The sequence below is a fragment of the Stegodyphus dumicola genome, chromosome 1 (assembly GCF_044657685.1).
Source record: "Stegodyphus dumicola isolate Sdum_Otavi_A_Nest chromosome 1, ASM4465768v1".
NCBI lineage: Eukaryota > Metazoa > Arthropoda > Arachnida > Araneae > Eresidae > Stegodyphus > Stegodyphus dumicola.
The window spans coordinates 54,824,929-54,851,948 of NC_140768.1; the positions used below are offsets into that span (position 1 = coordinate 54,824,929).

The 27,020-nt window shown below is 32.2% G+C and overlaps 1 protein-coding gene across 4 annotated transcripts in view; it reads right to left on the reverse strand.

Moving 5' to 3' along the window:
• The window catches only part of LOC146999088 (uncharacterized), an 85,326-nt gene that overhangs the window by 35,685 nt on the left and 22,621 nt on the right, over positions 1–27,020 (reverse strand). The window contains exons 1-2 of one of the 4 annotated variants that reach the window (XM_085814661.1): positions 21,361–21,671; positions 15,490–15,593 (exon numbers count right to left, since the gene is read on the reverse strand). The exons of 2 other annotated variants lie outside the window; for them this stretch is intronic. The gene's annotated coding sequence lies outside the window, so the exon portion shown is untranslated. Of the gene's footprint in view, positions 1–15,489; positions 15,594–21,360; positions 21,672–27,020 lie in introns of those variants that run through there. One more of the 4 variants, XM_085814657.1, reaches the window with a different exon arrangement.

The window sequence follows — 27,020 nt, forward strand, 5'->3', positions numbered from 1 at the left end:
GCCGAAAGGGAGGGATGCCTTCCTGGAGGACTTTCTAAGGGAAACTGGCTCGTATACACGTTACACATGGGGAAAAACACGAAACCGCCCATGCGGCCAGCCCGTTCGCGGGATTCGAAACTCGAACTGAACTACCAGTGTTCAGCTCAGCTTTACCGCTCGGCCGTTGGTGGGCTATTCGGCGGAAAAAAAAAGGAAGTTCGAAACCTCACCACCAGGGGGGAAATGGCGCTGTATGTAATATTGTTAAACGAAATATGGGTCGGAATCTAACTTAACCTTTTGTTAAACGGGTTTAATATGTTGTATACCCTTAAGAAACTTTGAAGTAGGCAAATTACCATTTAAAGACGTTAAATTCGATAAATGTCGAGTGCTCCATCCCTGTAAGTGAGAATTTCGTCCGTGAAAACCACGAATTAGCGATTAGAAAATGTGAGATCGCAAATCACTCTCACAAGTGCGTACAATCTGGAAATAGTTTTCTTACAGATCGCTAATTTGTAATTTTTTAAGCCTGAATTCGGCACTAAAACATGAAGATACTGATTCAAAACGCTTTTAATCGATTTGGGCCAAAGAAATCGCTCATGTTATCTATCTAGTTCCATTGCATTCTCCTACTGCATTCGATTGCATAACAGTCATTTCACACCGTTTACTGTTGAATGACAGCTAGTTTTATAACTGAACCATTTTTTTCTGAAGAGCAGTCGACAGCTGGACCACTGCGATTGCAGCTCACTTAGAGCCAATATTAAGATGTTTCGTGATACATGAACTGCAGTAACGTGGCATTTTAGATACTACGATTTTTATGCAGGGCTGGGCACCACCTCAAGAGTGTCGCATAGTTACTTAGGCAACATTTCACGAATGAACGTCTTATAGGCCAACACTTCCCCTCTTCCCACCAGACCTCAACCTCTGTGACTTTTGTCTATGAGGTTATTTCAAAAGCACTGTTTATGGTGATAATCTAAACAATTTGGCAGAAATGAAAAATGTGATACACTGATAACATTCCTCCTGATATGCTATGTGTAACGTGTATACGAGCCAGTTTCCCTTAAAAAGTCCTCCACGAAGGCATCCCTCCCTTAAGGCAGATAGCCCTCGAGTGCTTTGCCGTAATCTAATAAACCAAACCAAAACCAAACCTGATATGCTAAGAGCTGCTGTTGAGAATGCAGTAACATGATTTAACTTGCTTTCGGAAAATGCTGGACGCTACATTGAACATGCTTTGTAACACGTTTCGGAAAATATTAAACACATTTTAAACAGATGTTTTCGTGTCTTATTTCATTTAACAATATTGTATACAGCGCCGTTTTCCCCCTGATGTTGAGTTTTTGAACTCTTTTTTTTTTTTTTTTTTTTTTTTTTTTTCCGCCGAAAATAAATTCCCATAACCTCCTTTACACGATTCCCAAGTTTGATAACATTTGGTCCGGTAGTTTTCCTTTTATGACCATTTCAAAGTGGAACTTTAATAATAACCACCATGTAAAATAAGCTTTAAAAGTCTGACAGTTTGGTTCAAGTCCCAACTTTAAAATATATATATATAAATATAAAGTTTTATATTAATTCTCTTAGAAAGCATGTTTTAAGAAGCTAATTTTTCTCTCGCGTTATAGATTGTATAAAAAAACATGATCTTTAATATGGTTTAGATTGTTTCAGCCGGTATAAGAATCGGGTTACTCTGTGGTACAGAATAAACTCTGCTGGACTGTTTTATTTCTTTGTCATTTAGCAAAAATCTTTTAATTAAAATATTTATCCTTTGGTCTTCTCTTTAAACGTTATTTATAGCTAAAATGACTAGAAAATGAAAAGCTGTCTTTAGCTGAAACGCAATTCATATAATTGATGTTTTAAAAAATTGACAAGAATGCAAAATGTATGGAAGTCTAGCAGTCGAAAAATCTTAATTTTCTTGTGTGAGCACTGAAAATAACTGTAGAAGGATAGAAGAAAATTAGGGAGAAAAGTAAGCAAAAATTTGCAGGGAAATTTGGCTGTCAGACGTACCAAGATGTTCAAAAAGTTGGACGCTTTCGAATATACTATCAGGATACTTCAAAGAATTTAGGTGTTCAAAGAGAAAACAGTTGGACGTGTACACCAGCAAATACCATCAATTGAGCTTGTGTTAACAGAAAAGACAAAACGATATCATTGCAGATTAAAGTGAAGAGCGACTGGTTTTAAACTATATGGTTGTGTAAATTACGTTATAGAACATCATATCGTATCATAAATGGTGAATCCCATGATTTCCTCAGTCGAGTTATTTGAAGATTCAGGAGTTTATCCAGTGATGTATGTGGATGTCACTTAAAGATGTTTTTTTCCCTTCCTGATGAAACAGCGGCCGAGCGGTAAAGTCGCTGAACACTGGTAGTTCGGTCCGAGGTTCGAATCCCGCGAACGAGCTGGCTGCATGGGCGTTTTCGTGGTTTTGCCCATGTGTAACGTGTATGCCAGCCAGTTTCCCTTAGAAAGTCCTCCAGGAAGGCATCCCTCCCCTTAGGCAGATAGCCGTAGTGTGCTTTGTCATAATAAAATAAACCAAAACCTTTTGATGAAACCAGTCTTTCCTTTCATCTCATAGCTTCAAAATGTTTAGCCTCTAAAGACTGATAAAGGCTCTGACGAAATACTTCGTGAAGAACTTTCTAAGGGAAACCAGCTGTCATACGCGGTACACATGAGAAAATCCACGAAAACGCCCATGCAACCAGCCCGTTTACCGGGGTTCGAACCCCGGAGTGAACTACCAGTGTTCAGCAACTTTACCGCTCGGCCGTTTGTGGGCCTTTATGAAATGGAAGGCGATAACTTTATTTAAAATGATTGTCAGAAATACCAAAATGTTTCGAAAAGTTGGATACTTTTCAATATACTTTCAGAATGCTTAAAGAAACAGAGAAGAAAAATAAATTTTTTCGTAAAATTTAGTATTCGTATTTTTTTAAATTTAAAACTTTTCAATCTTATGATATTTGATTCTTGCGATTTCAAAAATAAAATATTTGACTAAAATATGAATAACATTTTAAGAAACCAAATGTAGGATAAAATTGTGTAAAGCAATGGGTACAATGATAAAACTGTTTAAAGCAGTGTATGCAAGTCATCCTAAGTTAAAATATCGGTTATAAATCTCTCTTATTTATATATATTTTTTCTGAACGGAACATTGAGAGGCGTGTAAAACCGTGCTTTACTGTATTTTCTCTTTTAATATAGTATGCAGTTTTCAAACGCATCGTAGTCTGGGTTACAAAGTATTCTTCCGAAAAAAACGCAATTCAAATAAATAAAATCAAATTCTGGAAAATTTATATTAATAAATATATTTAAAATGCTCAGTTCAAAGGAATAAATAGAAAATTTTAAAACAATTATCTGAAGAGACAATGCAACACAAACAATTAAAATAAAAGTATAAAAATTTAAAAATGACCTAAAATAATAGCTATGACGAAAAATATATATAAAGAAAACTATTTGAAAAAAAAAATAAATAAATAAAAAATAAACGCTGCACCTTTATTTACGCAGTTCGAATAGGTAAATAGAAATTTTTAAAACAGTTATTCGGAAAAAAAAAAAAAAAGTGCAACTTAAACAATTAAAATGAAATTCGAAAAAGAAAAAATTACTTAAAATAATAAGTTATAATTAAAAATATAATATAAAGAATATTATTTGGAAAAAAGGAACGATGGTGACTTTTTTTCCTAAGGAAACTAGGTTGCCATATATTAAGAAGTTCGCCAAGTGAAGTATTCTTGGCGCAAACTGACAAAAAAGTGCCAACATAAATTTGTGAATTTCTCCGTAAATTTCGCTCCAAATTTTACAAAATCTCATATTTAGGCGTAATTTGAGTCGGAGAATCGAAATATGTAAAAAAATTGGTATGTTATTTCAGAAAAAGTCAGATTTTGTGTCAAAATACCTATGTTAGAATAGTACTATATATAAATCTAATATATATCCTAAGTCGCGCTTTCGAGACATGAAGAACGCAATTTGAATTTTGTCAATCGGCCCAGTAGATCGGGAGATATAGGACTGTCCCATTTTTTTTTTTTTTTTTTTTTTTTTTGAGCAGTGTACATTTATGGGATATTTGTTAAAGAACAATTTTTTAAAGAGCGTACACATTTATTTCAATATTAAAGATTAAATTATTATAATATATGATTAAATGATTATAATATAGCATTATCTAACTTAACAAACATTGCATTTTTTTAAAATTTAGTAAATATGTTCAAAAATGACACTTATATGCTCCGAAATTTTAACTTTTAATATAAAATAGTATTACAGAACAATTATAGACATTTATTCAATGGAATACATAAACAAGGGAAAGAAGAAGAGATACTTTCATATAGGATTTGAGGACTATAAATAAGGCTATTCTTACGAAGCGATAATAAAAGCAGACATAAAATGCAAAATTATCGATATATTCTTTAATTGTTTGGATGACACTGTATTACTTTGGGGTTCCTTCCAGTATGACACTTTCAAAAGATCTGTGTCAGTTGCCATCAATTTCTTAGAAGAAATTCTTCACACATCTATTAAGTCTGAAGATCGTAATACGCCAGACTTATGCAGCATGTTGCAAAGTCTATGCCAGAGGTTATTAACCTGTTGTTCTCGGGATAGACATTCGCATAAAAATTAGTGAGTTCGTGTTGTGACCTATGAAATTCGTGAAATTTAATACAGTCATACCCAAAGGATTAGTTGATGACAGTAGCAGAAAGATATCTAAATTGTTTTTAGCCATTTTGTAGAAACTAGCAAGAGAAACATTTTAAAACTGCAAACAATAAAGTACTTTATATATTAACGCAACCACCTTAGCGCAATTTGGCGATCTTTGACACATGACAAGGTAAAAGTTACTTACCAGGTGCAAGTTGATGGATTTTGGGAATGTTCTTGATAGATTCCTAAGCTATCGATATTTATCGTAAGTTAACAAACATTATAAACACATGAAAAGTGAATACACTTTAGTAATTGAAAAAAAAAAAAAAAAATTATTTGTTACATAAAGATTTCATGATTCAGCCTGCAGTTTTCAGAAAATATTTATCATCTTTAGGTTTTATAATAACGAAAGGCAGTAATGACGGGACGATGCTGATAATTTCAAAGGGAAAAGAAATCTGATTGACTTTTAGACAAAAAATATTTACATATGTAAACACCCATACATTACTATGTACATACATATAATGTGAACGCATAGTTTTGGTTTGATTTATTTAATTATGGCAAAGAATTCCAGGGCTATCTGCCTAATAGAAGGGATTGTTGTGGAGGGCTTTCTAAGGGAAATGGCCCGTATCCACGTTCATGTGGGGAAAACTACGAAAATTCCCATGCAGCCAGCCTGCTTGCCGGGATTCGATCCCCGGGCGGAACTAACAGTGTGAGCGACTTCGGCCGCTGGTACGCTCGGTATGTCTGTATGTATACATACAAGTAGTACAGGGGTACACACCATACTACTTACGCAAAAGCAACATCATCAAGCAAAAGAGGTGGTACATTCACACCATACTACTTACGCAAAAGAAACATCACCAAGAAAAAGACGTAAAGTTCCTAGGGAAATTACTTCTGTTATTAAACTTCTAAGTAACTGTACAATAATCATTTAACCTAAATTTCATTTCTCGTTTCAAAACAAACTGCCTGAAAAAGAAAAAAGTTATGCTTCTGTCGTTTTCAATACTCATACATTATCACTTAAAATATTCTAGTACTATTCTAGTAATAGTACAGTTATAATTTATCCTTATACTTCATGAGAGATTTTCAATCCAATTAATTATATTTAACAAATTTTAAAATAAAATAAATTAAATATAACACTAAATTTCCACGTAATGTATTTTTCATATTCTGTGATTCAGTATACATCTTATAATAAGAAAGACTAAAAGAAAAAATGTGTGCGCATGAACGCAGTCAGCTGATCAATGTTCACGTTTGCAAGGTGTTAAATGCCGCCATACCTTTTCATACATTCTCTATAATGTTCATATTTGAGATGTAATTAGATGAAAGTATCTGGATAATAATGATACCCGGATTTGCTACGGAAACCTAAAAATCATTCCAAATTTTTTGTTAATTTTTTGACTCCTCGGTCATGTTTATTCGCAAAGAACCAAATGTTCACACACAAAAATGCTAACTCAGTATTTGAAAATAATAAAAATTGTCAGAGTGTTTAATTAGCCCAAAGGGGCTTTGTCAATGAAGGACTACTGTTTTCGTTTTGCGATTTTGCGTTGAACCACTATAAATGTTTCACTTTTCAAACTGTTGCCACCAAATGTTACAGTCCTGCATTATATTTTTAGAAATTAAATAATGAAAAGCTGCATAAATGTATGTATATTTCTCGCATTGTGATAAAAAAACGGTACATAGAGCCATCGAGTTTTGAATGACGTAATCTTCCGACGAATATAGGCATGTGGAAAACCAAATTTGGAATTTGTTTTATTATCGATTTCATATTTTGTAAAACTTTAAAGTATTTTTGAGTAACACACTCAACGATTTAAAAGTGAGCAATGGCAATACTCTACGAGGAGTGGACGTTTTATCTCCAGCGCGCGGAACTGTGTATCTGAAATTCTAAAGATATGCTCATTTTAAAATTGTTTTGCGACATTGCTATTGAACTGAATTTTATGTTTTAAGTGCAAAGAACATGATATTTAATAAATAAAGGTAATACACGAAATGTTAAAAAAACGCCCTTTTAGACGTAATTTAAAATCTGAAACCTTTCAGAAACTTTTCAGATTTTTGTTTTTCCAGTTAAAACATCTCATTTTGCACGTAGAAAAGTCAAAAAATTTCTGTTTATGCATTGTTCTTTTCTAAATGATTTGGCCTGTATTCGCGATTTCTCGTTATTAGAAAAGGGGAAAATATGTATTTGATTAATTTCTAGAGTCATTATTTACATCTTTCTCAAGTCCAACAAAACAATCTTAACATACATCCTGCATTTTAAGTGCTAGATATATTTCTTTGGATAATCTGTGCTGCTAATATGGAGATTGCAATGAATTTGAAAGGCTAACTAGTTTCTCAAGTTAATTAAAAATTATTTTCAGAAACTGATTGAATTTTAGAGACCTAGCTTGAATTCAAAATATCGTCGCCAAATCACTAAATGTCCCAATCGTAGCTAAATTAGTTTGGGATTTGATTAGATTAATAATAATTAGATAATTATGAAGAATTTTTGAGTAAAAGACTCAACGATTTAAAAGTCAGCAATGGCAACACTCTACCGAAAAAAAAAAGACCTAACTCCAGCGCACGGAACTGCGTATCGGAAATTCTAAAGATATGCTCATTTTAAAATTATTTTGGGACATTGCTATTGAACTGAATTTTATGGTTTAAGTGCAAAGAACATGACATTTAATAGATAAAGGTAACACACAAAACGTTTAAAAAAAAAAAAAAAACTCTCCTTTGGACGTAATTTAAAATCTTTAGGACGACCTTTCAAATTTTTTTTTTTTTTTTTTTTTGGAATTATTCTTTGAAGCTGTGGATGGCAACAATTTGTAAAACAATATAAATTGGAGTAGAAAGTTAGAAAATTTAAAGTTTGAGAAACAGGCAAGATGTTATTTTTATATGTTTAAAACTGTGAATTTTATGACTTAAAAAATACAGTCAATAGGATGTTATAAGCCTTATTTATTATTATAATCTAATGTTATGATTTGCATTCTGCGAACTGTTCGATGGTAGCTTAAGGAATGAGTTTTGAGGCATGAGTTGCCTACTTTAGTTAATGCTTATTATTACTATAGTTACTATTTTCAGAGTTAGCAGTGAAATTAGCATCTTGACTAATATAATACAGAAAGTCGAAGAGGAAAAAACTGACGAAGAAAAAAAAAAAAAGATGGCAGGAATGTGTATCTGGCGTGGACGCACTCAGTTGATCCATGTTTACAAGTAATGTTTTTAAAAATGAGAGTAATCAGAAAAATCCGAGAGAAATAATTAAACAGTCACAACAGTTCTGTGCACTTAACGAATTAACATCAACAAAGAGTAATCCTTCTCTGTGCGCTGGACAAGTTAACATCATTGTTAACGCATAAAAAAAGAATTATTCAAGACTTATTATCGGGGACTGAAAAGAGCTGAACGTTGGACAGAACGCAAGTACGTTATTGGTCATTTTAATTTAGTCGCTGAACACTGGTAGTTCGATCCAGGGTTCGAATCCCGGCGAACGGGTTGGCTGTATGGGCATTTTCGTGTTTTCTCCATGTGTAACGTGTATACGAGCCAGTTTCTCTTAGAATATCTTCCATGAAGGCATCCCTCCCCTTAGGCAGATAGCCCTCGAGTGCATAGCCATTACTAAGTAAACCAAACCAAACTAAAACCATTTAAATTTAAAGCATTATTCGATTCATTAGAGAATCGTGAACTTACTAATGAATGCATGAATTAAACTTTAAACAATTAAATATAGCACATATAATAGTTGAAATTTATTTTGAGAATATCATATTTGAATTTAAAATTTTCTTATTAATATTTCAAAGAAATTGCAGCGAATTTGGCAGTGAGTTTCGTACGCTTATTTCTTTGCAGTTAATTTCTGAATGAAAAAATCTGGTTCAGTGCATAGCAGCGACCTTCAAGTAAAATATCACTTTTGGGTGATCATTTGTAAATAAAATCCGATTTGCTGTTCCAATAAATAAAAAGGTTTATAACGGGAAATTTTGGATTATATATATTAGATATGATTAGCTGTGTGTGAAAACTCATTTTTCTAAATTTATATCAACATAATCTAATGTCTTCCCTTTTATTTCTTTTTTTTTTTTAAAAAAAACTTTATTTCATTAGTCAGTTGAATAACATTAGCATAATAATACTTCTTCGAGTGTAAATTAAAAAATTAGTACGAGTATACATTAAAAACTTATTAGCAGCTTCAAATGAAGGACCATTTCAGGTTGTCCAATTTTATCCCAAATTAAATCAATTCTTTATATGAATGCAGAAAGCTTGAATAAGGGAAAGAGAAATTTTTGGAAGTTGAATTCACGAATTTTTGGAGCAAAACAATTAAAAATAACAATCACTCTTTAAAAATATTTTCATACTTTTGAATAGCATTAAAATTATTAACAGGATATTTGCTATTCTTATGCCGTGGATTTAATGCAGCATTTTATCGTTATTTAAAATCAGATTGTTAACTGTGCAGTTTGTAAACATTTACAACAATAATAATGAGGCCCACCAGCGGCCGAGCGGTAAAGTCGCTGAACACTGGTAGTTCGGTCCGAGGTTCGAATCCCGCGAACGGGCCGGCTGCATGGGTGTTTTCGTGGTTTTCCCCATGTGTAACGTGTATACGAGCCAGTTTCCCTTAGAAAGTCCTCCACGAAAGGCATCCTTCCTCTTAGGCAGATAGCCCTAGTGTGCTTTGCCATAATTAAATACACCACCACCAACAATAATAATGGATAATAATAATAATAATAATAGTAGCCAGAACATATATAAGTAAGATTCTGTAGCATTATACGAATTATAATCGCCTGTTACACGTTTTTAAATTTTATTTAAAATAAAGGGCACTCTCCTGTTATTGGGGCCGGATTCAGAAATATATGTATGTATGAATGTGTGTATGCATGTATGTCCCTTTCAACCATTTGTCACAGATCGTTAGCATGCATTTAATGTGTGTGCGTGTGTACACACATGTACATACCATACGTACGTACGTAAGTATATGCATACATGAATCTATCCATCCATCCATAGACACATATATTTTTAAATACGGTCCCGATAACATCATAGACCTGTTATATACTAGACGGAGTATCGCCATTCAAAACCGGGTGAAAAAGCGGCACAGGAATGAGCTGCAGGAGTTTGGGCATGAAATGGAACTGAACCCAGACTTTGGCGTACTATCGCCATGGCTGGCGATTTTTTCCTCTCTTTTCTCTTAGTTCGAAATGCGAACTTGGAAAGATGTCATTTCGCAGAAGCTGCCGTTGAATTTGCAGAAGAGGTTAGATCGATAAACACCAGACAAAATTATTAATTTCCCTAAAATTGGACACTTTATTTTAAAATGTAACTTTATTTTAAATTTTAATTTTTAAAATTTAAATAATTCTCATGCTGTAGAATAATATTTTGTAATATGTTCCTCGGCGTCTACAAAATTTAAAATAAAATAAAAAAACTGGAGAGAACAAACTAAATAATAAACTAATAACTAAATAATAAACTAAATAATAAATAATAAACTAAATATTAAATAATAAACTAAATATTAAATAATAAACTAATAAGAAACTAAAAAATAAATAAGTAAAATAAATAAATAAAAAAGTAGGTTTTTTAGTACTTAGGACAGAATAAAAAAAATAGATAACATAAGAAAAATGAGTGAAAACAGAAAATAGTACAAAAAGGAAATTTAATATTAATACGAAAAGGAAATTTAATGTTAATACGGTGTATTACAGAGAACTACAGAGTAGGCGAATCAAAGTGAGAAAGATATTAAATTAATTGAACTAAAAATGAATGTCAATATAGCAGATATAAGTTAAAAGGAAGAGAGAGAGTGGTAAATAATTAAATTATGAAACTAAAAGGTGGTAAATTAAGACTTCCTTTTACTAGCAAATATATATATATATATATATATATATATATTATGCACGTTGCACAATGTAGTCACACTTATTTTAAATAATTTTAGAAGGTAAAATTTAAATAATGTTCATTATTTTTAAAAAGAAACTTAAAACTATTAAAGTTTTGAAATTTAACTGCTATATAATTTCTATTTTCTTAATACTTAACAAATTCTTAATATTGGAATAAATGCCAGAAACATGATATAAGAAAGAAAATACGTGATTGAAAGTAAACATATTTGTTATATTTGGATGCAAGAAAAGGGGATAAAATAAAGTCATTCATGTCCCCCCCAAAAAAAAACATAATTTTATGCAGTTCTTACACAGTGTTACATCAACATTACCAAGTATTAAATACATACATTACTACTTCGCACATGTCCGCATAAGCAAACGCATACAAAGAATATATAAACAAACGCATTCAAAGCAGTCTGTTGGCGTATGAAAAATGTCGCCAAAGTCGCCAATACTAGACTAATTAAAATTATATTGTATTACTAAAATTTTAACATTTTTTCGGAACACAGTTATTAGAAACATACATATATATTAAGATACTTTTATTTAAATGTTATTTCAAGTATGCATATATTATATAAAATTAGAAAATCTATTTTTTGTTAGAAAACGGCAAGTAGAGTGGATAAAAAAACCTCTACATTTTATATAATTACGTTTTAAAACATTAGAAAAAGCTCAGCTGTGAAATGTTACTCCTCTACCTTTCACGTATCTGGAATTTCATCTATATGCGGAGCACGAAAGTACCATTTTTGAAGTCCGAAACAATGCGCGTACACGCAAAACATTTGCTTCTCACAAATTCTCCATAGAACTGTAATGGGAAGGAAGATCCGCGGGAAATACGATCTGGGAAAATGTTCCAAATGTCACGTGGTTCGCATTTCTGTTCCCCTTCAGGGTTGCCGTTTCTCTCTCTAGTACATTACAGCTCTATGGATAACATAAGAGTACCAAATAAAGTCTTTGTCTTAATTAATCGCTACCGTGCACATTATTTTTCATTTGAAACGGAGAAAAGAAGTATTTGTGCAATTTCCTGTATGCTATTTGTGCTATTTCCTGTATGCTGTGCAATTTCCTGTATGTAACAGTTCATCTTATTTCTGTAAAATGGATTAAATTGAATTATTTAATTTATGCCAAAGCACGCGAGGTCTGTTTGCCTAGAAAGGAAGGCCTTCGTGAAGGATTTTCCAAGGGGAATTCTCTTGTATCCATGTTACACATCGGGTAAATGACGAAACCATTCATGAAGCCACCTTTTGTAAAAAGAAATTACCCTCAATTATTCTGAAATTATCGCTATTATCTTCACGTTCATTTAAGTAAACCTTTCTTATTCACAAAAATTTCCCCTTTTAAAAATGGCATTATATACGTCCGAGTAACTTTTAAAATATCTCCTGATACATAAATAAATACCACAATATAATGAAAATTAATATTTTGCGTAAAAAATTTGGCTTAGATTTTCGGAGATTCAGATTTCTGGAACATTCCTCAATATTAAAGACACTTTGCACCTTCCAGGCAATAAGCTTCCTGGCAATAAGCTTCCAGGCAATAAGCTGCAATCTTGAAGAATCAGATTACAAGTTTTTACTGTTTTTTGAATTTATGATTTACATATAGTTATTGTACTAATACAAATATAAATAAATCTTAAATGTTGTATGCTGTTAAAAATGCAGACTGAAGGATAATTTATGGCAAGTTTAGCGTCAAATCTGCTATAAGTGCTTTGAAAGCTGAATGGTTTTGCAGCATAACTTATCTGGATATCATTATTATTTCGCAAATCTTTTACAGTTGGAGAAACCTAATGAATGAGAAGCACTGGAGGGGAAGAAAATATTTCTAAGCCAATTGTTTTTCAGCGGTTTGGGGCTTTTCGTATCGTAATTTCCTTTCTTGTTTTCCCTTTACCCCGTACCGCTCTATGCTGTCCCATACCCACAGGCCTCGCCGCAAAGCGTAAAGATGAGTATCGAAATGGGCTACATTGTTGAACGCCGTTTACCGAAGGAAAGTTAAAAAAGTGAGGGCGACGACATCTAAGATTACATTCAGAAAGAAAGGTCTCCGACCATAGTTCTCGGAGATCAAGAAAACAATTTACTGCATGCTAACTAAACGTGTCTTTTTAGAAAGTGGAGCAGTTTATTTTTTTTTAAGGCATTTTAGCAAATTGCAGACATCTGTAGGCTATTCTTATACAAATTATTTCCCACTTTTCGTAAACGACATATTCGTAAAAGATATATATAAGAATGCGAAACACGTAGCAGAAGTTCGTTGTTTTCATGACCTTTTTACTGATATTACAATGTCGCATTTAAAATACGCTAAATGCTTAATAGAGATCGCAGCAAGTTATTATTCGTTAGAATTAAATTATTATTCTCACACTATAAACCTTGTATACAACGATATTAAGATACACAAATTTTGGAAATACGTAGAATGGTCAAAAAGTCACTAAGCACGTAATGAAACGAGGTAATATATTTAAAAGTTATTTTAAATATTCGCGTCGTTTGGGTATGTTAGGGAGACTTCATACTTGCCTTCATTCCTTTTTTAGGTAATAAGAGAAAAGAATAAAGGAACTATTATTAGATAGATAGACTGGCAGCTTACATAGCATGTAATTGCACCTTTGATGCTTCCGATTAATCTGAAGAATCCCTACACTTTTTCTCTACCAGATCTTACTTTTTTATGAGGTACAGTGAACATTATGGTATATTTGTATAACTCCGGTTTACTGGATGAATTAAAACCATCACTTAAAGACAAAAGTATGTGGATAATTGTTTACTGGAATTACGTTTTTCATACTACTATAGGGTTTTTACTCTCGGGAAATAAAATATTATTTAAATATGTTTAATTCTTTTAATTTTTTAAAATAATGAACAGCAATAATTTTTAAGAATATGAAATTTTCCGAATTTATAGTTTTCCTGATAGGCTGCCTTGGGACGATTTAATGATTAGCAGAAGCTGGCTGTTAGTCCGAATCCAACGGTGTGGGTTCAGCTCCAACGTAAGGTTTGTCTGTGATCTTCTTTCCGCCGCTTTCTTCAAGAAAGGGCTATCAGTGGCCAAGCGTTAAAGTAGCTGAACACTGGTAGTTCACCGTGGCTTTCAATTCGGGGAACGAGCTGGCTATATGAGTTTTCGTGATTTTCTCCATGTCTATATCACTCAGTTCCCCTTAAAATAAATAATAAGAGATTAAATACCAGTCTGCTCCTTAGAAAGTTCGCAAAAGGGAAGGAAAATACACTTTCCTTTAAGCAGATAATTTTTGAGTGCTTTTTACAATAATCCAATAGCTTAATGATAAAACCTCTTCTTCCAGGGTATAACATCAGTCGATCCTGCGATGCCCCCAGGCAACATCCTCGGCCAGAAGATGGTTAAATTGATCGACATGTTAAGCCATTTTCGACGATGCTTCAAGAGCAAGTGTTCAGAGAAAGGAAGGGACCGTAATCGCTCGAGCTGTGGCATCTGCAGAACACTAGTAGTTCGGTCCGAGGTTGGAATCTTGGAGAACAGGCTGGTTGCATGAGCTTTTCGTGGTTATCCCCATGTTTAACGTGTATGAGCCAGTTTCCCTTATAAAGTCCCTCCCTTTCCCTTAGGGAGATAGTCCTCGAGTGCTTTGCCATAATCAAATAAACCAACCAATCAGATAAAGGAAGAAAAAATACTTTTGTAGGTAAAATGATAGTGTATGGAAATATTTAAAGAGTATTTCAAATTTTTCCAATATTCCTTAAACAGAATGGTAAATTCTTTGAATATTTCAAATTATACGCATGTTTTGTACAATTTATAAAATTTAATTTAAAATCATTAGAATTAATCTTTTTACAGTTATATCTAAAATATTTGCAGATATTCGAAACGGCCTTGGTGCGACTTTTTATTTTCCATTTTGTTATTCTATGAGCATTTTGACTTAATTATTTACAACGACACCTCTCACGGCCGTCACCTCGTTAAAAATATTACTCCCGAAAATGTACAGCATTTGAAAACAAAGCTAATGAACATTACTGAAAGTTATATTCAGTCCCCGCTCCAGGCGACAAACCTCACAATAGGCCAAAATTATTTGAAATCGTGATGGTGCTGATGTCAGAGGTTTAAGTACAAGCATTATATGTATAAAGCAGTAATGGCCAATTGGTGGCCTGCGGAGCATATGCGATTCGTATGTTTATTTTTTCTGCGGTCTGTGGCTATGTTAACAAAATTTATTATTATTGGCAGAACATCCAAATTTGTGCATATTTTCATACTTTTAACCCTTTTAGACTATCTTCAAAGATTATTTATCATAGTAATCTTGAAATGATGGCTTCTTTTAATTATTATTATTCCGAAATGTAGCCCAACATATTTGCTAAATGTAACACTGTGCAGCTCGGAACCCCAAGATAAACTCGCTGTCTAGAGCACAGACAAACTCGCTGTCTGACCGCCATTTGATATACAGGAAACAAAATGTTGTCTGCACAGAAGTATTTCAAATTATACGAAAAGGTAACGATTCAAAATTAGTGGGGTATAGAATGCTACACAAAATAACTGCTTACTGTGTTCATCCAATAAAAATCTAGATATATTTTCAAGAATACTTAGAAGGTATTTCTCTCACCTTCTTAGCAAGCCTTCGTATTGTAGTAGTCAGCTCGCTGAGCGCGTATTCCAGAGGCCCGTGTTTCGATTCCCAGCGAGGGCGTTGCTCATTTTTCATCTCTCCTTTAAAAAAAAAAAAAAAAAAAAAAAAAATAATAATAATAATAATAATAATAATAATAAAAAAATCCTATTGTCTCTTCTAATCCTACAGTGGCGCCCGAACTAAAAACGATGGTGAATTATGATTCTTCACCATCAGGATTTAGCGACTGGGTACCCTAAAACCCCAGTCGCCCTTTAAAAGAGGGAGTATATAAGGTATTTCTCCCACCTTCTTAGCAGGCCTTCGTAGTGTAGTGGTCAGCACGATGGGCGCGTATTACAGAGGTCGTGGTTCGATATCTGGCGAGGACGTTGCTAATTTTTCATCTCTCCTGCTTTCAAAAAAAAAAAAAAAAAAAAAAATTCCTAATGTCTCTACATATTTATCATGAGCATCATATGTAGTGAGTCTAAAGAGTTTTGGAACTAATTTCGTACTACACTAAAAGCTAAAGAAAATATTTATGCTTCATATCCTTCGATATACAATTCTTTAAGACTATACAATACTTGGTATATAAGCTATATAAGTATCCGGCCAGCTGTATGATACATCTGCCGGATTCCTTTGTAAAAGTAATCTTGGAATACCGTTCAGGTCTCTGGTAACGGTGTTAATTCAATCATTTCAGTGGTATTAAAATAATTATATTTAAAGTGAACTACATAAAACAGAAAATAGTCTGTATGTGCTAAATCTGGGGAATAAGAGGGGTGGTTGAAAACTGTGACATTTTTCTTCGTTATAAACTACTTGATGGGAATGGAATTGTGAGACGGCGCATTTTCGTGCAACAGAAACTAGTCATTCTATTGAGCTAATACACTCAATTCCGTTTAGAAATCCGTCCATTACGTCTTTATAAAATATGCAAGTCATATTCTGTCTCCAAGTTACTCCTGAATATTCCCGGTACTGTTCTGTTATCGGGACTGGATTCAAAAATGTATGTTGTATGCACGTGTTAATGTATTGTATGTGCGTAATATTTGTACATGTATACACACACATACACTCGCACATACATATATACATGCATACACGAACACATCCATCCACCCATACATGCAAACATACATACATTTCTGAATCCGATCATGATAACAGAACAGTACCATATTCCCTTTCCAATCAAAAATACTCACCAACACGATCTGCACTCCAAGATTTCTGAACGCGAAGTTTCTCCGATTGCGATGAACCTTTCCCAGATCAAACACGTGATTGTTGTTTGTCTCAGGATCATTCAGATTTCCTCTCTAGTGATCATTTGGTAGATATATTTCGCTATTTTTCTGCTTTAAAGCAAAACTTTATTGCTCTTCTTTGCTCAGCTCTCGAAGCCATGGCAACAGATGTCTGTCGGATCAAAGCACAGGATTGAAAGCAGAGGAAAATTCTGTCCACGAGGTGGCGACATTTCAGAAAAAAACCAAGTTGAGATGTCATAATAATAAACGTTTGTTTCTCGTTTTGCTGGCTTACTGTATTTTTAAAAAATATATATCTAAAACATTTTAGATGTACTGCGCTAAGCAAGGCAGTTTGTGGTTATCGTTTACAACAGCAATGTATGCTTGAAAATAGTATATTTTTTGGAGAACAAAAACACGATTCTCAAGCCTTTTTAATCGCAAAAACACCATACTTTATCATTTAAAAATTTTAATTATGATTCTATATCAAAAGCACAAATATCGACAACAATAGCGAATGAACAGATCCAAAATTCCGTGCCGCTTAGAAATAGGAAGAACTAATTAGAGTCAAAATATTATTTTAGCATATTTCTCGGCAGTTCGCAACAGATTAGATATTAAAGAAGACTCAGTCGAAAACTCCACGAAATACGATTTTTATACTAGGCAAATGCACTTTCATTACTAATATATTCTGAAGTGGTTTTAACACCGGAAGACACTTGTATTGTCCCAGGTTCCGTTGCTGTTGGCTGAACGGGTGGATGGTTAAGATTTCTTTTAGGATGTTATGCATGGGGTAACAGTGATAGCTGTCAAAAGCTCTTAGATAGTCCTTCGCTATGGCATTCTTTCATCTCGACAGTTAAATCTCCAATGATTTCCTGTTCTTCAATTATTCAAACCACTTGTCTTTTCGAAAGCTAAATAATATATTTTGCATATATAACTATGAAAAATTAGCAAAAGCCTACCTTTCAATTTATAATACATGATGAAATAGGTTGAAAGAGCAGATTATGCGTCGAATCTAAACGTTTTGATTATAAATGAAAAATTCAGAAATATGCTTTTATTTTGTCACTGTCGTTAAAAAGTATACGGGGCACGATGATCCACAAAGAATCCTTAAAATGTGGAAAGTGCCTCTACTCGCAAATGAAACGCATAATTTATTAATTTAAAATCTCGTGACTATTACCATCATCTACATTTATCTTACTCTTTCAAAAATACGCAAATATTCCGTAGCGTATAAGTTTCTCTTAACTTTAGCATAATTATACAAAGCAATCCAATTTAAATGACATTACGTAAATATTAGTATTTTTAGCAAATTGAAACTGAATCGGTTGGATGTAAAAAGAGTTCACAAATATATTCTAAAACAAAGTACCTTTGAAAGGGACTTTAATTTTAATAATATCAAAAAGACACTTTGTTTCTTGATTAAGTTCATTGCCTGTTCCTAATACAAATATATAAAAATATTAAACAATGGGATATTATTATACGAAGTGCAATATTATATGCTGAAAATGCAGTGCAATATTATACGCTAAAAATTTTACTCTTTTGCAAAATAGATAAATGAAATGAAAAATAAATAAATCACTTCAAAATAGGATTATATTACGTAGTACGTTTATACAGTCTGTTTCAATAAGATTTTACCCATTTCTTATTGCTCTTTTGTTAGAATTAAAAAAAAGGGGGGGCGCAGGCAATCTTATTAAGACGACAAAATTAAGAACATTCTGGTTAAAATCTTAAAAGCTGCTATAATTTTGTTTTGACTTTTTTTTGCTCCTAGCTGCAGAACAGACTAGCAGAATTATCGTGTTTACCGTATGTACAACGACAGTACGTGTCAGTTTCCTTTATAAAGTTTTAAAATTCTACTCATCCACATACTATCCTTCTTATACGAAAATAAAAACATTCTGATTCAACATTCAAAGTATTGATTCTTGAAACATTCAAAGTGCAAGATTATTGGAGGAGTTAAAGCACCAAGAATCAGCGTAGCATTTAGAAATATGCAGAACTAATTTCGAAAGTTTGAATATAGAACTTTCTTCTTCAGCTGCAGAATAAAAAATGATGTAGCATTAATTAACATAAACTAATGCATTATCTCTAATGGAAAATGAACTCAGTCTTTCACACTACAGTTATTTTCTGAAGTCTCTGAATTTAACGTCGTTCTTATTTTTAGGAGCAATGATGATTCGCCCTAAGAATAGCGAATAAGATAAAAGATAATTAGAAGATTATAATAAAAGATAACTATAAAAAAGGGCTTTTAAAGATGACAAATACTTAAAAAATTAAAAAATAAGAAAGTTTGCTAGAAAGGCATTCTCTTACATAATAATTATTTTAGTTTTATTAATTTCGATTATTTTTTACAATTAATAGCAGCAGTTCCATGATTTACTTTTAAACAAACTAAAGACGTAGCAAATTTTACTTCGTGCACAAGATGCGAGCTAAATATGCAGGTTTTACCGACTTCATAATGCATAATTATTTATATATTTTATAACAACATCAAATGTATGGAACAAAACGGATACACCACTTTCTACTTCCGATGAGTAAATTGTAGAAAAAAACCAAACCTTACTTCAAATATTTATTTTAAATGACCCTCTGTCTATAAGGCGGGAAACATTACAAATATTTCTGAAAGATTTCAGGAGTTCTAATAATTTAATAATAATAATAAAATTATCAATCACAATAAGTTGTCATCGGCGACAATAAAACTATATTTTTTCCCACCAAGAAGGTTTACACCAATGTTCAAAACTTTGATTTTCCTTATAACTTTAATTTTCTTTATATTATTCGATCTGAACATTAGAAAAGATGACTGAGGTAACAAGAATGTTCTGTGAATTACCGTAAAATATGTGAACTCTCGCATTACTGAAATATGAAAGCATTAACTATAAGTAAAAACGGAATTAGAATTACAATAAAGTACACGATATCTACTGGTTAATAAATGTTACCTTTAAAGATGATTTTTGGGAATTAAAAAAACAGATTTATATTGATGTACGCAGAAAACTACGCTACAGATCGGGCAATTATTTCTTCAGTTGAACCTCAGGCAATTTTCATTGATCCTGCCTAGCCAGTTATGAATAAATACAATAGTTATAATAACAATAATCAAGTCCTATACATACACAAAAAATGCAAATTTGTTTAAATTACCGATCAGCCGAGGTAACGCAATTCTGGTTGCCATTCTATTCAAATAGATTTATACACAACGGATATCAAGTTGAAAACGAATGCGTCAGCGAAGATTCACCACACTTTTGGGTGATTTTCTGATGCATGTAGTGATGTTATTACGAGCTGTTAATGTAATCGCGTAACTGCCATTTCTGGAGAACAAATAACAAAAATGACTTTGCTTTACGGAATATATTCAATCCATTAAATAGATCGATCTAGACCGCGGATGATTCTCGAGGTGAGCAAGAAATAAAAGCATTAACTTATTTTCAAAATTAAATATTGCGAAGGAATGCTCACAAGAATTAGAAAAATAAAAGTACGAGTTATATCAACCAGCAATGCACAGTGAGAATTTTATATTCTGAGCAGGATGGTTCAATAGTGTAAGCATATAGCATATAATTTATGTGGGAAAAAAGGAGGTTATGCCCCTGAGAAGAGATGCATTCGTGGAGAATATTCTAAGAGAAACTGGGGCGGAATTAAAATTACATCTTCATGAGAAGAAACATGAATAATATACATGTAACTGTTCCGACTATCGATAGCATGAAAGCAAAATTGTATACGAAGTTGTAAATTAAATCCAATGACAACAAAGAAACATTTGAATACCACAGAGAAAAAATATTACTTTAGTTAAAATACTAAATTTTCATAATCTTTGGTTTCATATTACTAAAAGTGAATTACCATTCATAAATTGAACTCATTTTAAAAAGAAAGAATTAAAGTAAAATTTGGTCCCGTTACTATATCAGTATTTCAAAGGTTATCTGAGAGTCGGAGATGTAGCAATTACACTAGCACACACTAAAATATGTGAACTCTCGCATTACTGAGAGGGCGATACTCGTTTGAGAGGGCGGGACATTCCCGTCCCGCCCTCTCAAAACTAATATTCTCTGCAGATGCAGAGAAAACAAATTCTCTGCTTTTAAAGCAAAAGGAGTTCAATATTATTGCGGCAATGCCGGAGAAGAGGGGGTAAAGGAAAAAGAAGACTAAGTAGGAAAAATACTATCCCCCCCCCCCAAATATAATGAAAAAATACTATCCGTTAAAGGATGCTATCCAGTGAACTCTTTTTTACAGCATTTTTAGAACAAAATAAATTTCACACATCAGTCTTAAATGAAATTATGAACGAAGAATTGCTTTTAAATAATGTAGATAATAATATGTAAAAGAAGAAAAAATTATATTCTGTTTAGAACTAATTATACAAACCCTTGCATGAAATACCGACATTTATTTTAACTAGGTTCTTTTGACGAAAAAAAAAAAAAAAAAAAAAAAACTGTTTCTAGTTTTAAAGAAAACTTACCAATTAGTAATCCACTTAACTATGAACTGCCCTTGAACGGAGCATTTTGTAACTTCATAAAACACTATATGTAAATCAACTAGCATAGTTTTTTTTAATCACCAAACACCTGTTGATATCCAAACTTAGATTTATAAATTGTTATTTCTTGCTTTTTTAATAATTAATATTTTGAGCTAGCGTTGGTGTTTTAAGTTCGTAATGCAAATGAAAGACGTCGCAGTGTTTTGATCGTTCACACCGCCTTTCACTCCGACCGTTACAATAGCACTCATTGCATCAACTGTTGTGCAAACTGAAGATTCTCAAAAGTTCCACTCAGGAAGGGTTGCTGCTCTTTCGGTACCATAAATGCACCGAGTAAGTTCCGAAGGTAGCCAAATGTAAGGTTCTTGGCGTAATTCCTCTTTAAAACTTCGCCAAATGCAAGAAGTATTCATACTCAGAGCGTTTTCGCAACTTTGTCGATAGCAGCATTATTAGGAATTAGTGATATTTTTAAAGAACACTATTGAAAGAGCTCAGGCACAGTTTCCGTATTAAAATAACAGGTTACCATCACATTACCTTCTCCAACATTTAATTGGAAAGTTTTCAATTCCAGGCTATTGGTTTTTCTGTATAGTGAAGCTAATTTTGTAATTTCTAAATTCAGAAATTATTATTAATGTTTGGAATAGACAGAAGGAGCTATTCTGCAGATCATTTAAAGTAAATCTGATATACATTGTTTCACTTGCTGCCTTTTAGAAGTATTTTCACTTATAGGTCATATTGATTGTATATTGAAACCTGATAGTTTAAGCATATAATTAAACTCATGAAAACTCAAAATTAATTTCATTTAAAAACTGACTTTTATGTCACAGTGTCTCTTAATTAATATCTCTAAATGGAAGGTGAATGACCTTAAGCTCATCGATTTCGCCCAAATTCTGCATGACTGCAGAGGAATTAAAGTGAATATATATGTGAAGAGGTGTCCACGTATCTATCAGAAATAAGCAAGAAAATCGAGGCTGAATTTCTAAACTATATTCTACATTGTTATTTAACTATAGAAAACCTCACTGTACAGAAATATTAGCTAGCCTCATTGATAATAAACGGTCTAAAGCCCTGAACTCCTCAATTTAAATACAAGTTCTGTCGGTGCTTTCTTCTGAATCATCTACAGCATTGATTTTTAATGTTACTTCAGTTTGAAAAATAATTTATTCGTGAGAAAATTTCTTAAAAATGATGTACTAAAAACATTTATTTAACAAAAAAGCCGTTTTTTTACTTATTTTGGTCCAACTTACTCTACTCTTCATTAAATGTATTTACGTTTGGAAAATAATATTTCATTCAAATTATAAAGTACTGTTGTCACTTAATAAGCGGTTGTTTATCACAATTTAAAATTTATTAAAATTAAAAAAAAATTTTTTTTTAATTTTTTAAAATTTATTCAAGGAAAAAGCAAATTTACCATTATAAAAACCTTTTTCATGTATTTTTCGCCATAATAGGCGAGCACTGCATTTTCTACGCTGTATTTTCATATTTTACAAACATGTATTTTCGTAATAAACAATAATTTTTTATTCTTTTATATTTGAACACATTTTTGTACAACTAAGATTAGAGCAAACTAAATGAAAACTTACTTTTTTATGAAATATTTGTGGCACCGTATTCTATTAAAATATTGTTTCGCAAATAAATTATTTTTCAAAAGAATTTTTAATACTGAAAAGAACTGACGGCAGCTGGATTCAGATTTAGGATCTCTTGTTTATGTAGTTTAAACTAATTAACTATGATAACGGTACGTGCAACAAAAGGAGAAATTAATAACATAAGCTTTACTTCATCCGTTTATCATCGATTTACTAATTTATAGATGAAAAGTGGGCATTAATATTCATATGTAAAATCATTTTAAGATCCTGTAATAATTGTAGAGAATTCGAACGGATCTAGTGATTGAGCTAATGTTGCATGTAATTAAAATTCATAAAAATAGATCTCAAATTAAAAAAGGGAGAAATTTTTAAAAGCAGTTAAGAGTACTCTGCAGTGTAATCACAAATACTCAAATCTGAAAGGGCTCAGAATTTAACACTTGCCCAAACGTGTTTGTTAAGGTTTTTCATGCTCTTACTGGGATCGCATTCTACCAGTGTGCTGTTGCACTTATTCCTAATAATCCATTTCCTTTTGTATCTTTAATAATAAACATCATTTTCTTCGCACTTACGCCATGTACAGTTCAACATCAAAATTACAAAAATATTTAAAACAGCATAGCAGCATATGTTTAGAATTCCCAATGCAGTGTTAAGCGTTGGCAGACATTTTTTATATTTTTCGGTCTTTTCTGAGATCATCATATCAATGTTCAGTTTTCTTAATTAAATGGCTTGTAAAACTATTTTTGTCTTTTCATTATTAACTTTTCGTGCGTAAAATTAATTAATTAAATATCCTTTTCTTCGCACTTATGCCACACAAAATTCAATTCAACAGCAAAAGCACAAAATATTTAAAAAGCATATATCTTTAAAACTTCTGATAGGGAATCTCGCACGCTGGAGATAAAAATGTTTTATTCTGTACAGTGTTGCTATTGTTTCCTTTCATATCGTTCAGTTTGTTAATCAAACATTCATTAATGTTTTACAAAATAGAATACATAAAATTCGAAATTCAAAAATTGAACTTCCAGTTGCACATGTTCGGTTGGAGGACTATGTTATTCAAAATTGGATGGCCCTAGGTACCGTCGTTTTTTCACTATGCGAGGAACATACATACATACATGCAGATTCTTCATTATTTAATTTCTTTAAAAATAATACAGGGCAAATATTTGGTGGCAACTATTTGGAAAGTGATACAGCCATTTATAATAGACGATGCAAAATCCTGTTTCGGGTCTAATAGTCATTCTGTCTAATATAATATTAATGTTAGTTAATAATTTTTGCTTTCAATTTTCATATGCATTGTTAATTTAATTGAATTTTAAATTTGCTTTCTGTCCCAGTGTAACTTCTGTTTGTGTAAAAAATGACAATTAATATTTTAATTTATGTTGTTTTTATATTTTATTATTTGAATTGCATTGTTAATGGGTATTCTAGACGAATAAATTTCTCCCATTTTGGCAATTCTACAGTACTATTACATGCAGTATCAGTCTTAAAGTTATTGAAAAACCTAAGGAGCGTTTCCGAAAGGTCGGAATAGAACATCTTTCGAACAGAAACCTGGGTCTCCAAAGTAATTTTGAGTTAGCAGAGCCTGTGAGTGTAATTTTTGAATATCAGTATAGTTAAGTAAGTAAATTACGAGACAGCAGCAATGAAAGTATGCGAAAACTCGTCGTACTGGTTACAGTACGACTAGACATCTGCGCTAATAATAATAAAAAGAAAATCTGAAAGCTTTCAGATTTAAATTACGTCCAAAGGGACCTTTTTTTTTTTAACATTTTGTGTGTTACCTTTATTTATTAAAGATCATGTTCTTCGCACTTCAACGATAAAATTCAGTTCAAGAGCAATATGGCAAAATAATTTTAAATTGAACATATCTTTAGAATTTCCGATACACAGTCTCATGTGCTGGAGATAAAAATGTTTTTTTTCTGTACAACGTTGCCATTGCGCGCTTTGAAATCCTTGAGTTTGTTAATCAAAAATTAGTTAAACTTTTCTAAAATATGAAATCGATAATAAAACAAATTCGAAATTTCAAATTTGGGCTTCCAGATGCCCTTATTCGCAGTAGCATTACGTCATTCAGAATTGGATGGCTCTAAGTACCGTTACTTTATCACAATGCGAGAAAAATACATATATTTATGCAGAGTCTTCATTATTTAATTTCCTCAAATATAATACAGGGCGATAATACTTGGTGGTGGCTCCAGTTTGAAAAGTGAAACGGACATTCAGAGTGATTCGAAGCAAAATCGCAAAACGAAAACAATAGCCCCTCAGGGACAAAGCCCCTTTGGACTGAAAACGTTTGAAAGTAATATTTGAAATCAATGGTAATCAAGCTCATACTGTAATCAACTCCTTTTAGCACAGGGTTAGTTCTTAGCTCTTATTTTCAGATCGAGAGCCCCTTGATATAATCAGACTACCGTGCAAAAGGAATATTCCTAAGATTTTTACTGAATCGGGATTACTTTGCTTTTCTGTAAGCTTGAGAAAATTTAAAAAATAAGTTTCAAATTGCTGTGGAATACCAAGGAATAAAATGGAGCGCATGATCAATTTCAAAAGCTATCACTAGATAGCAACACTATCATACTTTGTTCTGAGTCAAAAAGCAACGGAAGTTAGATCCAAAAGCACTAAAAAGCTATTCCTGAGTTGACCGTATCATACGAGACCTGATATTATCATGATGGAACAATAATGTATGATTCACTAGGCTTGGACGTTTCCGGTGAATTAATTTAATTTTATACGAAGTTGTAATATTGCATCGCAATATAATATAGCAATCTCTTTTGACTTCTAGAAGTAGATTGGTGGCACAAAAACGAATGCTGTCCCATTGCTCCTCTAATAAGACGATGCTCTCTAAGTTCTTCTAGAATGGTGACAATTTTCACTGGCATTATTTCATTTAGGGCTATTGGCACACCTTTAATATTCAGGATGACCGCTGTTAGTATTTTCGTATTAGATCTAATACTTTATAAATTTTTAGCGTTCTAGTACATTTATTGTCATATTTAATATTTTCTTATTTTCCAAAAATAACGATAAAAATAAATTGAAAGAGTTAGATATATTAATTTATACCTCTACTTAAATGCAGTAGAAAAATATGTTGCAAAATTATAGCTATTTTGTAAGACAAATCAATATAAACTGCGTTACAATAACCCTTAATTAAGGCACACTTCCTCATTAATAATATTGATCCTACAAAGGTAACAAATCTAAATTTAGATTAATTATTTTGATTGAACACGGTCTTCGTCTTCTAATTTCATCAATATAGAGATAAAAGAATAATAAAATATTTAATGAAATCTTAAATTGTTACTAATAACATCGAGTAAAGAAATGAATCCGGCCGACATTTAGTTGTTAGATAGAGAAAATATGTATTTAGAGGACAGAGTAGAAGCTCTTTATGAATGAGTGTAAATGAGAGTGAAACTTTAGAAAGAGAAACTGGTGAAATCCCTCTTATTATGAGTTTGCGTTGTTTCGAATGCAAAACTTTCAAAGGCTGTGTACTGAAACGTTTAACAATGTCGATTTCTAATTTTATTCCACGAAAATAGCTATGGAAATTGTGAAAAAGAGCAGTATAAACTAAGGATTGTTAGAAGTCTAGAATTCATGTTCCATGGAATAAAATTTTTGAAAGGAAAAATTACAGAATTTGAACGAATTTGTTTTTTTTTAGCTTTCTTTACTGAATGGGAAAAAACATACTCACTGATTTTAATAATAATGATACATGGTAATTAATTTTGTACATGCATGCAAGGTGATTAAATTTTATAAATTTACTAAAAACACATTCCTCCTTATCCCGCTACCTAAAAAAGCTAAAGTTTGAATTCATCTATTAAATGTATTTAGCATGAATAACCTTGTAAAACCAAAGCTGGGCATACACATTCTCATAGCTCTTTA